Source organism: Podarcis liolepis, assembly GCF_965112155.1.
Source record: "Podarcis liolepis genome assembly, chromosome: 7".
Taxonomy (NCBI): Eukaryota; Metazoa; Chordata; class Lepidosauria; order Squamata; family Lacertidae; genus Podarcis; species Podarcis liolepis.
The window spans coordinates 2,264,775-2,278,503 of NC_139561.1; the positions used below are offsets into that span (position 1 = coordinate 2,264,775).

At 54.5% G+C, this 13,729-nt stretch overlaps 1 protein-coding gene across 6 annotated transcripts in view; it reads left to right on the plus strand.

Annotated features, from left to right (window-relative positions):
* FAM178B (family with sequence similarity 178 member B) overlaps positions 1 to 13,729 on the plus strand; it is a 192,648-nt gene that overhangs the window by 79,155 nt on the left and 99,764 nt on the right. The gene's annotated exons all lie outside the window — the stretch shown is intronic.

A 13,729-nucleotide genomic window follows, 5' to 3' on the forward strand; every position in this document is an offset into this window, starting at 1 on the left:
GTGATGAGCCATGGATTTTTGTCTCTGCTTCTAAAGCAATAATGTACAGCTTTGCAGATTGTTTCCTGTGAGACATTATGACCATGAGACAATTAATGCTGCAGCTACATTTGGTCCCTGGGAAGAGTACCAATAGGTTCCTGCTTCAGGACATTTCTGTGCTGCTTGCTCAGCGCAGAAGCCTTGGGTGGATGATATAACAAGAAAGTTAAGCCAATTTTAACCTGTCTAATAGTAATGACTCCCAGTCAGAGGACCCTGGGAATTGTACATTCTGTTTGCTATCTTTGAAGAAAGGCAAAGCCTAGAAACAGATGGCTGTTTTTCAGAGTCGGAAGTAATTTGAAACAGGGATCATTGCCTATAGCAGTGTTTCCCAACCTTTTTTGGGCAAAGGCACACTTGTTTCATGAAAAAAATCTCGAGGCACACCACCATGCCAGATGGGGAAAGGTTACTTTTTACTTATGTAAAAAAAATAAAATAAAAAAAAATAGTAACAGCATAGAAGGTAATGGTTAGGCTAGCATCCCTCTTCCAAATATGCTAGGTTTTTATTTGCAGGGACTGTTCTACATGGGAAAGCATTCAGTTGCTCCGAAGTTTGGGGGGCCGCAGGGGTGGGCGCGCGTCCCAGGAGGTGGAGGCCAGCCCAGGCTGGGAGCTGCGCCGCGGCCCGGGGGCGGTAGGCGGACCGCGGCTCCTAGGATGTGGAAAGGGGACGGCGGCGCAGGGGGAGGAGACCCGCACGGCTAGGGCACTGCGCAGGGGGAGGGGAGCGGGCCGGAGGCGGGCGAGGGGGGCCGCGATCCCGCGCGCCGCGAACATGGCCTCCTTCCCCGCGGGCCCCGCAGAGCCCCCCGGCCGGGGAGGGCGGCGCGCCCCCGCCGCCGGAGGAGAGCAGAGGCAGGAGGAGGAGGACGAAGGCGCTGCCGAGGCGGCACGCCAACTTCTGCCAACTTCGGCGCCCGCCTCGTCGCCGCAGGCTCCTCCCGGCCGAGAGCCAGAGGACGGCGGCAGAGCAGGAGGAGGAGGATCGGGTTTGGCAACGGCTGCTGCGTCCTCTCCAAGCGCGGGGCTGGCCTCCGCCGCGCCCGATCCTCCGCGCTCGCCGTGCTTCTCGGCAGAGCAGGTCTCGTGCGTGTGCGAGGCGCTGCTGCAGGCGGGCGACCCCAGCCGGCTGAGCCGCTTCCTGGGCTCGCTGCCGCCCGACGCCGAGGCGCCGTGCCTGGAGGCGCAGGCGGGCGAGAGCCTGGCCAAGGCGCGCGCGCTGCTGGCCTTCCAGCGCGGCGACTTCGCCGAGCTCTACCGCCTGGTGCAGAGCCGGCGATGGGATGTGGGAGGGAGCTCGCTCGCCGCCCCGCGTGTGCCTATGTGGGGCACGTTACAGCCCCGTGACGTCAGCGCCACGCAGGCAGCCAGGCAGGCAGACGGCGAGAGCCCCGCGCTGGGCGGCCTCTCCTCGCCGCCGCCGCCCCGCCTCTCGCCGCCCGACTCACCCGCCTCCCTCCCACGGCACACCAGGCAACGTCTCGCGGCACACTAGTGTGCCGCGGAACACCGGTTGGGAAACACTGGCCTATAGTATGTGCTCATCTTGCTTTTGCTGCTGGTAAACAAGATGTGCTGGATTTTGTATTTTCTAACCTGTAGAAACTGTTTAATCAGAGAGGGAAAGTGGAACAAATAAACACATGTGTAAATTATGGGGAGCAATGCCACTGCCAAATGACTTTCGGTTCTTCTTGACCATTGGACTCACTCTTGGTCTCCTCCATTCAACCCGCCAGAGCCTGTCTTCGCATGCAGGGAAAGTCCCTAACTCACCAAGGTTTTGGGACCCATCAGCTACCCTCGCCTGATTTAGAGTTTATGGGGTGTTAGGGGAGGGTAGTACCTTTGGTGGGGGGGAACATTGTGCTCCTTCAGGGATAGTTTGTCCACCTTTGGCCCTCATCCTGCTCCCAGCTCTCACCTGTGGCTCCTAGAATCTGTCAGCAGGCAACAGCAGTCACACCCCGGGAAACAGCTTTGACTGGCCGGCTAAACCAGACAGTAGTAGTAACGTGTCAGGGAACTGACATCGGAGCCAGAGGTGGAGGCGAGGCTCTCAAATGATGCTGGAGAAGGGCCCAGCAGGGGGAGAGGCGGTTCACCAGCTGGGGAAGAAAATCAGCGTAACACCAGGGATAAAGGGGGACCGATGGGGGAATCGGCGAGGGGGCTCCAGGACTCCTCGCCGGAGATCAGCGAGGAGAGCACAGGTCCTCCGCTACCCATGCCCTCCCTGCGCAGAAGACTTCCGTGCAGGGAGAGTAGGAGGAGACTTGGAGTCAAACAACTTTTATGCTGGAAAAGGTTTAAGAAACGCCCACTGATGGATTCTGCCAGCGACTGAACAGCCATGAAGTGTAGGGCTGTCCAGACAGAAAAGGTTTAACAAGGCAAACTAGCCAGAAGTGGCACCAACTTGCGCACGAGTAACCCCTACATTTATTACATAACGTTTTATGTGATGTTGTCCTACGTGAGGTATTCTTGCCCAGTTACTACATCTAGACCAGCCTTTCTCAACTTGGTTCACTCTAGATGTTTTGGACTACATTGCCTATCAGCACCAGTCCAGTGAGCATTAAAAAGGCCTTTCTTTATAAAAGCAGATTGGTGTGTGTTGTTGTGGATGGGTTTGGCATTGGGCAAAGCAATGCTGAGATTGCCTCACTAAGCACCCAACTTGTTGTTTCATATCCACACACCCCTAGAGCAATGGAGAGCAGCCCAAAGCAGGTTGGCAGTGGAGCAGCAGAGGCAAGTTGGGATGAGCCTGGTGTACGGGGAAGAAATAGCACAAGTGCTTTACTGACTTTCACATTTGAGTTTTAAGCCTTCTCCCTGATTTATCTACACATCCATGAGGACTAGAAAAAGAAAGTGTTGGCTTTTTCCAGTCTGATGGATGTATTGGATTCTGCTCTGACCCAGAACAGAAGTTGACATAATGACAGAACTTTGGGTCTAAAAACTAGGGATGGATAAACCTGCAAAATTTGGTTTCTATCACTTTCTCATTTTTCCAATTGTAAATTCAGTCCATCCCATTTCCACATCACTTTGCAAAAAAAAAAAAAAAATAATATAAATGAAAATTTTTGCATATTTTTGTGTGCATCTCTCCTAATTATAGTGCATGCTATTTTTCCAATATGTGCATTTTGTGCGCACTCTCTCTTCTATAAGGGGAGTTTTTGTACACATTTTTGGGTTGGAGAACTGCATTGCACAATTCAGAGTGAATTTAGGAGGACAGGTGTGTTTTGATTTGTATAACACAATTCCTGTCATTCCCAACAATTGACCATAGGCGCCGACTCCATGGGGCTTGAGGGGGCCCGAGCCCCCTCAAAAATTCGTTTGGGGGGGCTCAGCCCCCCCAATAATCTCGGGCGGCGGTGGGCGCGTCCGCGGCTTTTATAGGGCGCCCGGCGCGCACCAGCTCAATAACGGGCGCCGGTGCGGCGGGGGGCGCCGGGCCGGGGGAGGGGGGCGGCCGGCCTGTCTCCTTGGCAACCCCATTGAGCAGCGCCGGCTCCCCCGGGAGGGCCATCCCCCCGCGCCGCCGATCGCCAACACCGCCGACGCTGTGGCTGCCCGAGCCCGAGCCCTACCCGAAGCCCGAGCCTGAGCCCGAGCCCAAGCCCGTCAGTCAGTCAGGAAGGAAGGAAGGAGAAATGGGGAGGGAGACGAGGGAGGAAAATTGCGCGCAGGGTGAAGAAAGGAGAAGGGCGAACGAGACGAGCTTCCAACCCCAAAAAGGGCTGGAAGACTGGGAGGATGAAGGATCGGGAAAGAAAGCGACGCCTTCCCCGCCCGCGACGTCGCCCGCTTGTCATTGGCAGCGCAGCGGGCACTCAGAGGGGCTGGGCACCGGCGCAGGGCCGCTCCACAGCCGCGGAGGACAGCTGCGCGGCTAGCAAGGTGCGCCGCGTAGAGCGTGGCCCTTGTGTGGCCCGGTGGCCAGGCAAGCTCGGGCGGGGACCCCCATGCAAATCTAAGACAGGAGAAGAGGGCAGAGCAAAGGGGGTCCCTTCCCCAACCTCCAGCTCTGAGACTTCCCTGCGCCCCAGAAAAGCGAAAGGATTTTCTCTTCTTCTTTTTTTATAAATATTTTATTAAGTTTTCAAATACAAAGTTAGAAACATACACTGAAGAAAAAAGTAAAAGAACAAGAAAAAGAAAAAAAGAAAAAGAAGAAAAGAAAACCAACCATTCAACACATTTTTTATATAGCTAACTGGACTTCCTCGCATCTCCCTTACCCTGCATTCTTTATAATAAAGATATCAGCAAATTATTACCTTGTTTCGTACCTTATTTTGTACTTTTCAAATACTATACCTCTAAATTTAACATACTTTTCATCAGTTACTTATATCTTAAATTAAACATAGTATTACCTTAGATTTTGACCTTTTCTTACTTAAAATATAATTTCCTGTTTCCCAAATCTAATTGCTGAAGCTATAGTTTCCGAATCGTGTAAATTTTTAACATTCATACAACTTATATTGTTTTTGTAAATAGTCCTTAAATTTTTTCCAGTCCTCTTCCGTTGTTTCTTCTCCCAAATCTCGGATTCTGCCAGTCATTTCAGCCAGTTCCATGTAGTCCATCAATTGCGTCTGCCACTCTTCCAGTGTGGGCAAATCTTGTGTCTTCCAATATTTTGCGATAAGTATTCTTGCTGCTGTAGTTGCATACATAAAGAAAGTTCTATCCTTCTTTAACACTTTCTGGCCAACAATGCCCAAGAGGAAGGCCTCTGGTTTCTTGGGAAAGGTATACTTAAATACCTTTTTTAACTCATTATAGATCATTTCCCAAAAGGCCTTCACTTTTGGACAAGTCCACCAGAGGTGAAAGAATGTCCCTTCAGCCTCCTTACATTTTCAACATTTATTATCAGACAGGTGATATATTTTTGCAAGCTTGACTGGGGTCATGTACCACCTATAAATCATTTTCATAATATTTTCCTTCAAGGCATTACATGCCGTGAATTTCATTCCGGTGGTCCATAACCTTTCCCAGTCCTCAAACATGATGTTATACCCAATATCCTGAGCCCATTTTATCATGGCTGATTTGACTGTCTCATCCTGAGTGATTTTCTCTTCAACCTGCCCTCCATCCTCTTGCAGAAAACTCTTTGCCTGCCCTGCCCGTATCTCGTTTTTGCTTTTTAATTCCACACACGCACCCTTCGGACTTCGTGGCAATCGGGCGCACGGGTGCGTTTCCTAAGAGAGTGAGGACCCCCGCCTCCTCCCCACCTGCTCCCTCGCCAGCCAGCCAGCCGCGCGCCCTAGCCGGAGAGCCCCGGCCGTCCCCGTCGCGCAATCGGCTGGATCTCCCTTCAGCAGGCCGTGCTCACAACTCGGCCCAGGGACCCCCAGCAGCCGATCTCCGGCTCAGCTGAAGAATCCGGCAACAAGCCCCCTCCTCCCCAATCGCTCCGCCGAAATACGCTCCAAAACCCCCCAGATAGGCCGCCGGCCGCCAAGTCTAGTGGCGCCCTGAGCGAGGGTCTCTCCCCAACACCGCCACCTCGAACTGCGTTCTCCCGGCTACCCGAGCGAACCAGCGGCAGGACCCCGGTATGGGCCCCCCCAATATTTTTTATAAGTCGGCGCCCCTGCAATTGACCATTGTGGTGTGAGTTGAAGTCCAAGAACTTGTCAGGGGCCACATGCTCCTCAGCTGTGACTGTCCTGGCTCCTTGAAGGTGTAGTTCTAGGACTCTCAGTCTCACCTCCGTGTTATTGGATGTTTCCAATGCGGCAGCAGCATGACTTCAACACCACCGCTCATCAGTGAAGTGCTCCCCTGAGACCAGATTGGACAGTGAGCCAGCCATATTGTCTCCGCCTCCATTGCCAATGATGCAACGGCAACTGGGCTGAGCAGACCCAGCCTCCTCCCAGGAGCGCTCTCTTTATTGCCCAGTCCCAGGCCTTGGGATGACAGCCATGCCCACCCATCTCAGAGGGCATGTCAAGTGTTGGGACAACGGGGTCTTAGCTTATGCCTAGCTGTGTACCTTAGAACCCTGCTGTGAGACCCTGAGCCGAGCATTGACTCAGTGCAGCTGTTAGTGCCCGAGAGCTGAAATTAAGAACTGAGAGGGACTGAGAAGGCTCCATGTGCGGGACGCCCAGAGCTGCAATAAGGAGATGGCTGGAGGCCAGGAGGCACACCGGCAGGGCTGGGGGGGGGTCTTTCCCGGCATCTGCTGCCACCTGGCCCCAGCTGGCACCTCTCAATCCTTCACTTTTATGAGCCACCAGTTCCTGAACATAGTTTGAACCAGAGCGGGTTATAAATCCTGGTGGTGAGCCGCAGGGAGAGGATCCTGGTATAAATCTTCCTCTTTTAACTCACCTCTTCCAGTTTCCAAAGTCTGGCAGGGGGAAGGAAACAAAAGCAGTTATACATCTAAATAGCACCCCCTCCCTCTATTCTGTTCGCCCACATCAGGCCTGTAATTAACAGGCCGGGAAGCAAAGAAGCAAGTAAATGATGGGAGTCTGGAAAGAGAAGATAGCCAGGTTCATAAAGGCAGCCACAAAGCCAGGGTGGGGAGGAGAAACAGATGGCTTGCGGGTGCTGGAAAGCTGTGCTGAGCAACCACGTTGCAAGGTGGTCCAGATGTTTCTGGCCTTGTCACATGCAACCAGGAGGGACGTTTGCTGCCCAGGCTGAGTGCAGTCCCAGCTGCAGCCCAGGGCCCTTCCCAGGAGAGGGTGCGCTTGGTGGCTCACGAGTCGATGAGCTTGGTCCCCTTTCTGGAAGGCTGGAGGGAGGCAAATAGCCCTTTTGGCAAGAGAGGGACCTTCCAGGCGGCATCCTGAGTTGCTTGCACCTTGCTTTCATCGTGGTTAGATGATAGCAGAGAGCTACTTATTTATTTTAATGTTTATAATCTACACTTTCATATATAAATATCACAAGCTGCGTTACCAACTAAAAGCACAGTATTGCAGGAAAACAAGTTAGAAATGTCAAGCACATCAGTCAAAGCTGGTGGAGCTTTTGTTCTTTACAGGGCAGGTACATGAGGTGTCTTCAACCTTTTCAGACCCAGGATCCACTTATTTATTTATTTATTTGGTTTTATAAACAAGAATAACGTTTTACAAATAAGTATACCAAGTTTTCTCATGTCATTTGTGTATCACAAAAATAGCATATTAATGTGGAAAAATATTTACAACATATGTTTCATTATTAGTGGTCAATGTATAGGTTCTTGGTTCATGAATTTCTTTAAACAATTATGGAGAAAAAAGGGGGAAAGAGGGGTCGGGGGAATGTGAGTGGGGTGGGGTGGGGTGGTTATTCTTCTGTTCTTCTACTTAGTGGGGGGGTTGTGTCAGCGTTGCTTGTGTGGGTTCTCTTACTATTCACTTGTTGTGTTTCCTTGGGGGTGAGAAAGGTTGGGGGTGGCTTAGGGTGTGGTTGGTTGTCTTTGGTTGGCTGTAGTGAGAATTGTTTTTATGTGTGAGCGGAGTGTGAGTCTGTATTTTTGAATCAGTTTAGCCAGACTGATTCGTATGCTGTCGGCAGATACTTGTCGTTGTCTTGTTGGGCTGTGTACGTGATAAAGGGGAACCATACCAGGGTGAAGGTGCCGTCTTCTATTTGTCCCTGGGTCAGTTTCAGTTTGTTGGTTAGTGTCAGAGCTGCTTGAAGATCCTAGCTCACAGAGGATCACGCTAGCCAGCGATCATTAAGTAAAAGTCTTTATTGAATTACAGTTTCCATTCTCACGCTGCTGCGCGCAACTCTACGTCTAGTAGCTAGGTCGGCGAAGCTCCGTCTGAGTCTCCGCCCCGTGTGCACCAACTTAATATCCTAGCCTTGCTCCACCTTTTCCGCCTGACTGTCCTCCTCTGGGTCCCTCTACCCCCCGGGGCTTCTTCCTTCCGGGATTCTTCTGACGCTGACCCGGACCCTCCTGCCTCCTTGCGCCGGGCTTTAGGACCTGGTTCCCTTTCGGGGCTGCTTACTGCGCCGCCTTCCTCTGCATTTGAACTTGGCGCGCGCGCCCAACCTTCCACTTTCCTCTTAACCGTTTCTTCGCTCCCCGATGGAGGTGTGGCCACTCCTGACTCATGCCCTCCCTCCTGTGGTGAGCTGCCAGCGCTTCCCCCCTGGCTCCCTTCCTCTTCCCTGCTTCCTGGCGGTGACGCTGGTCCCGATTTCCAGCTGCTCCCCCCTGAGTCCCCTCTGGCTCTATCTTCCTGGGGTGCCCCCCTAGACTCCCCCCTTGCCCTGGCCACTGGTGCTCCTTTCTGTGAATCCTCTGATTCACTGGAAAGACTAGGAGATCTCGGGTCGTCGTCATCACTCATCTTTTCTTCTGCCTCCTCCCCTTCGCTCTCTGTTTCCTCCCTTGCCCGTGCCTCTGCTCCTAAACCCCTGACATCCATCCCCCCCTCGAAGCCCCCCATTCCCCCCTCCCCTCCTTCCGGTGCTGGAGCTGGGGGCTGCTGTTGCAAAGGGACGAACGTCGGATATCGGTCGCTTCCCGTGGCGGGCCTCCATCTGAACTCTCCCGGGTCTTCCTCCCTGCTCTCGTCGACGACGGTCACCTCCGCTTCCATCTCTGTGCCGCCGTGCTCGAAACCAGGGTCGTCCCCGAAAATGTCCATGTCCGTCTCTCCCTCACTTCCTCCTGGCGGCGTTGCTCGTCCTGAGCATTCCAGCCACTTTCTGCGGAACTGCTCCTCTGGCCTATCGTCCCACCAATACGAGGGTTCTGAGGCAGATCCCGAGGGTGACCCCTCCGGGGAACGGACGTCTAGTGTCGGTTCCTCGTCCGAGTCGAACCCCCGGAACGTGCTGGCCGAAAGCGTGGGCGTGAAAAGCCAGTCGTCGAAAAAGTCTGCTGGCATAGGTCTATGTGGGAAGAGGGCATGAAACTCGTCTTTGAGCAGAGGTTCGTCTAAGGCGTAGCCCGGCACCCAGCTGTTCGCACTGGCCGGGGTGCCCTCCTTGGCGAGAAAGTATTCTACCCCCTCTTCCCCCCATCTGGAGTCCAAAATCTCCGTGACTTCGTTGATGCGCTCCTTCTGTGCCACTCCCGCGTGCCCTGTTCTGTCTCTGGCCGGACTCGGCGCCGTTCCGGGTTCCTGGAACCTGTGCGGTGCCTTGTAGGGAGTGAGCACCGATCTGTGGAATACCGGATGCATTCTGGAACCCTCCGGAAGTGCCAGTCTGAAAGCTACCGGGTTGACCTGCTCTTCGACTTGGTAGGGCCCCAGTTGTTTATGCCCTAGTTTCTTCTTGGCCAACGACCTGGCCGGCACTGCGTGGGCTGCTAACCAAACCCAGTCTCCCACGTGGAGCTCTTCTCCAACCCTTCTGTGCTTGTCTGCTTGTACCTTGTATGCGTGCTTGGCCAGCTCCAGGTGGCGCCTCAGCTGATCGTGGACTTCCTGCAGCTCCGACGCGAACGCATCTGCTGTCTGCGGCTCCCCCTCCCCCATTCTTTCCAGTCCCGGGAAGGTTCTGGGGTGCCTCCCGTTGTTGGCGAAGAACGGCGTGACCCCCGTGGACACGTGCTTCGTGTTGTTGTAGGCGAACTCGGCAAGCGGCAGGTAATCCACCCACGTCGCAGGCTGTTGATTTGCATAAAATCTCAGGTACTGCTGCATGATGGCATTGACCCGTTCCGCTTGCCCGTTGGTCTGCGGGTGTCTCGCCGACGCCAGGTTGATCTTGACGTTCAGGAAGCCCATCAGCTTCTGCCAGAAATTCGAGATGAACTGCCGCCCCCGGTCGGACAGAATAGACCGTGGCAGACCGTGAACCTTGAACACGTGGTCTATGAACAGTTTGGCGGTTTGCTCCGCCGTGGCCACCTTAGCACACGGAATGAAATGCGCCATCTTGGAAAACAGGTCCACCACCACCAGCACTGCCGTCTTGCCCCTTGAGCTGGGCAGATCCGTGACAAAGTCCAGGGCCACCCTTTCCCAAGGTTCGACCGGAGTTTGCAGCGGTTCCAACAGTCCGGCCGGCGGTTTGTGCACTGGTTTGGCCCTCTGGCAGGTGTCACACCTCGCCACGTAGTCTGCGACCTCCCCTCTCATTCCAGGCCACCAGAAATCCCTGGCTACTAATTCCACCGTCTTCTCCTTGCCAAAGTGCCCGGCCATGGGCGCGTCGTGCAGCTGCTGCAGCACCTTGGCTCGAAGTTCGTCTCCCGGCACGTAGATGGCCCCTTTACGGATGAGCAATCCATCTCTTAGCTGGAAACCGTCGGCCGCTGCCTTGCCCCTTTGCACCTCTGCCATCTTTGCTTGTGCGAAGGAGTCCCCCTGCAACGCTCGTCGCACCGCCTCTAGGTCCACGGTCGCCGCGGCGCACGCCCACACTGTTGGTGCGAAGATGTGCATGGCGGCCGCTGGTGTTGCGTCCTCCAGATACTGTGGCTTACGGGAGAGAGCGTCTGCCATGATGTTGGTGTCCCCCGGGACATACTCTATTCGGAAGTCGAAGTTCGCAAAGAACTCAGCCCAACGTATCTGCCTCTGGTTCAGGAACTGTGCCGTGCGCCAGTGCTCTAGATTCTTGTGGTCCGTGCAAACCTGCACCGTGTGCTTGGCGCCGATCAGAAAGTGCCTCCACGCCTTGAACGCTGCGTGAATGGCCAGCAACTCCCTGTCCCATATGGTGTAGTTCTGCTCGGACTTGCTGAGCTTCCTGGAGTAAAACGCTCCCGGTCGCCACACCCCCTGCGGGTCTTTCTGCAGCAGGACCGCCCCCACGGCTCTGTCCGAGGCGTCTGTCTCCACCCTCATCGGCTTGCTGGGGTTGACATGAAGCAGCTGCTCTTCCGACGCGAAGAGACGCTTGAGTGCCTGAAAGGACTGCTCCGCCTGCTCTGTCCAAATGAACTTCTTTTTTTTGGAGCTAAGCGTGTCAGTGATGGCCGCCGTCTGCATCGCGAAGCCCTTGATAAACTTGCGATAGAAGTTCGCAAAGCCGACAAACCGTTGGACCTCCTTCCGGTTGCGCGGGCTCTTCCAATCCAACACCGCTCGAACCTTGGCGCTGTCCATGGCGAGCCCCTTGTCAGACAGCTTGTAGCCCAGAAAATCCACCTCCGGCACGTCAAATTGGCACTTCTCCAGCTTGGCGTAGAGCCTATGTTGCTTTAGCCTGCTCAGCACTTCCTTGACGTGTTTGTCATGCTCCTGCTGCGACTCCGAAAAGATCAGGATGTCATCTAAGAAACAGACGCACGTCTTGTAGAGAAGTCCCGCCAACACGTGATGCATAAACGCTTGAAAAACGTGGGAGCCATTTTGCAATCCAAAAGGCATAACTCTATATTCGTAGGTCCCCAGTGGCGTGAACATGGCTGTCTTCCACTCATCACCCTCCCGCATGCGAATGAGGTTGTACGCCCCCCGCAGGTCCAACTTGGTGAACACTCTGCCCTTCCGTACCTTTGCGAGGAGGTCGTCAATTCGGGGCATGGGGAAGTCCGATGGCCTAGTCACACTGTTCAAAATCCTGTAATCCACTACGAGTCTCTTTTGGGGCGTGTCCCGCTTCTTAACAAAGAATACGGGACTGCCCCCCACTGCCCTGGACTCCCGGATGAAGCCGCGCTGCAAATTATGATCAATGAACTCCTTGAGTTCTTGCAGTTCGTCCTCTGACATGGAATACAGTTTCCCTTTAGGCAGCGCCGCCCCCGGCAGCAGGTCAATTTTGCAGTCATATGGTCTGTGAGGGGGTAGCCTGTCTGCCTCCTTCTCGCAGAAAACTTCCAAAAATTCAGCGTACTTGTGGGGAATCGCTTGCAGCGTGCCTAGCAGCAGCTGTGACTCCTCTTCCTCTCCTTCCTGCCTGGGCACGATGCAGTGTTCAGCACAAAAGGAAGAGCCGAAGGTCAGCTGCCTCTGGTACCAAGCCATCGTTGGGCTGTGCTTGTCCAGCCAACTCATGCCCAATACAATGGGCGTGTCAGATAGTTGAGTGACGTTGAAGCTGATGATTTCTCTGTGATTCCCAAGTCGCATCACCATTGGTGGCGTCTGCTTCACCACTTGCCCCCCGAGCAGCTCCCTGCCATCCACCGTGACAACCTGCAGGGGCAGTGTGGCCGGCAGCAACTGCACAGCGTGCCTGTCGACAAAGTCCTGCCCTATAAAGTCCGCATTGCTGCCTGAGTCAATGGTGATTGGCACGTCCATGGTGATTCCATTGGGCAGCTGGAGAGATGCTGTGAGCCTCACTACTGGTTTGGGCGGGAGGGGGTTCACGGGCTGTAAAATCTCTGGGGACTGCGTCACTAACACGTCTGGCTGGGCCCCAGTGCCTCTTCCTCCAGCCAGACAGCGTCGTTTCCCTGCTGTGGTCCTCCTTGCTGCGTTGCTGCAGTCACCATTGCTGAGGCTGCAGTGAGCTTGTGGGGCCTCTGGGGACACTCTTTTGCCATATGCCCTGGCTCCTCACAGACGTAACACTTCCTGTTCCCTCTAGGAGGCTTCGCTTTCACTGCTGCCGGTGCTAGGGCTCTGGTTGCTGACTGAGCCCTTGCACCTCCAACCTCCATAGGTTCGGCTCCTCCTCCTGGCGGAGGCGTGGATTGCGCCCGCGCTGCTTCTCTGGGAAGGAAGGAGGGGCCCCCGGCTGGTTCGCGCCCTCCACGCCCTTCGTCCCTGCTCCACGGACGTCCTTCCAGCCTCACCCCCACTGCCAGTGCCCTCTGAACGACCTCCTGGGTGGTTCGGGGTCTCTCCCCCCTCGCGATCTCATCTTTAATCGAGTTGTGCAGCCCCTCCCAAAAGAGGTCTCTTACAGGAGCCGAATCTCTGTCCCATTCCAGGGCACTGACCAAGGCGAAAAAGCGGGCATGATACTGCCTGACGCTGGCCCTCCCTTGTCTCAGCCCATGCACCTCCTTCCGTGCAAGATCCACGTCAATACTTGATAAAAAACACCCATCCATCGCTTTAATAAAGGCATCTGCATTCTGGAGCGCCGGATCCTTATCTCTCCATAAATTGCGTAGCCATGCTTTCGCATCCCCATGCAAATGGGACATGATGAACCCCACTCTCTCTTGTTCATCTCTAAAGTCTTTATGCAGCAGTTGCAGTGCGCACAGTACGTCGGCTCTAAAGTTGGGATACTGTTGCAGGTTCCCATCGAAGTGAGAGACCAGCCCGCCTGTCCGTCTCGCCAACCCAATTCCCTCCTGCCGGGGTGTCTGCTTTGTCAGCACGTCTAACCTGACCTGGAGATCCCTGCAGGCGGCAGCTGCCTCCTCCTCTCTCTTCCTGGATGCGAGAGCCTCGGCATTCAGTTGTGACACTGCTTTTCTGAGTTCCTCTATCTGCTGCTCAGCCGTCATGTCGTCTGCCGTTCGTGAGCTCGCTAGTAGGCACCTGTTTCTCTCCCCTCCTCGAGGCTGTAGATGCCCACAAGAGGGAGACGGAGCTTACTGTCAGAGCTGCTTGAAGATCCTAGCTCACAGAGGATCACGCTAGCCAGCGATCATTAAGTAAAAGTCTTTATTGAATTACAGTTTCCATTCTCACGCTGCTGCGCGCAACTCTACGTCTAGTAGCTAGGTCGGCGAAGCTCCGTCTGAGTCTCCGCCCCATGTGCACCAACTTAATATCCTAGCCTTGCTCCACCTTTTCCGCCT